Below are 1,295 nucleotides of genomic sequence, written 5' to 3'. Positions count from 1 at the left end.
TCCTCAATAGTTTCGTCACGTTTACTGTCTAAGGACAGCGCAGCGAGCACTCTCTGCTTATGAGCAAAAAAATTAAAACAAAAAACAGCCTGTTCGTGTTGGTGGAAAAATGTACCATGTCGACCGATCAAAAAATGATATGGCAACATGACATGTGGTCGTTTAGGAAGAGGGGGAAGTTTTAGGAGTGACGGCGAGAGAGAGAGAGAGAGAGACAGAGAGAGAGAGAGACAGAGAGAGAGCGACAGCAGAAAAAGAGAGAGAGCGAGTTTTGAGATGTGAGAAATTTGTGACGTTTAGCATGTTTGGAGCGTCTAGTTCATGTGTTGTCTTGTGTAGTTAGTGTGTAGTGTTGTGGATAGTTTTGTGTTGTGTGTCAGAACAATGAGGTGACTGCTGAATGAAAACAGGAGGAGTGATACACCTGCTGCTGTCAGACCTGCAGGTATCAGGCTGTGATGTTCTCCTTTATAGTGGAAAGAATTATTATTTTTTGAGTGGCTAAAATAATTTGTGTTGCATCTTATTGAATGCAGAGCAGCTGATTGTTCTGTAAATAGTTTGAAATGGTTATTAAAAAAAGGGTAAAATGTAAATGGCTGCAAATAACTTTGTTGTTTGCAAAACTTTAGGATAGGATTTTAAGATTGACAATTTATTTTTGCATTTAAAGTTATGAAATATGATTCATTAAACATGTTTGTGGTTGTTACAGTAAAAAATATCACTTTTTCTACTCTGATTTGATGTTTTTTGTTTGATTTTAGCTCAATTGTGTTAACACAGTATGTCAAAATGAAAACGTAACTATAAATTCAGACACGTGAGGTTGTGCTGAAAAGGATGATACCAAACAAGGAAAAGTAAATAGTTTTTAAAGGTGAAATATGGAGGAAACATCAAAAGTAGTTAAAATGGCCAATTCTACCCTGGACCCCAGAGGGTTAAACATTTTTTTAAAGTAACGCAATAGTTACTTTTCAAGTAGTTAATTACTTTTAGAATCTTGTAACTTAGTTACTAACTTTTTTGAAGAAGTAACTAGTAACTATAATTAATTACTTTTTCAAAGTAACTTGCCCAACACTGGTGACAATGCATTTAGATCATTATACAGAGTAACATGAAAGTAATGTAACGAATATTGTAACAAATCCTTCCTTTGGTGAGAAATTAAGTAATTTACTGCATCACTTTTAATTACTTTACATTACTTTGAGCAGTGAGCCTCTACATTGGATCCACCTGTCCACAGAAGATCATGAAAACAGTTCACCAGGGGGTGTGAAGGGAAA

The 1,295-nt window shown here is 35.4% G+C and overlaps 1 protein-coding gene across 1 annotated transcript in view; it reads right to left on the bottom strand.

Annotated features, from left to right (window-relative positions):
• Positions 1-1,295, bottom strand: part of nlrc5 (NLR family, CARD domain containing 5) — a 37,869-nt gene that overhangs the window by 6,972 nt on the left and 29,602 nt on the right. The window lies entirely within an intron of this gene.

This window comes from Pundamilia nyererei, unplaced genomic scaffold, assembly GCF_000239375.1.
Source record: "Pundamilia nyererei isolate P.nyererei 1_Seehausen unplaced genomic scaffold, PunNye1.0 scaffold00283, whole genome shotgun sequence".
Taxonomy (NCBI): domain Eukaryota; kingdom Metazoa; phylum Chordata; class Actinopteri; order Cichliformes; family Cichlidae; genus Pundamilia; species Pundamilia nyererei.
Note: the sequence above shows the minus strand (reverse complement) of the source record. Positions and strands in the feature narration are given on the sequence as shown.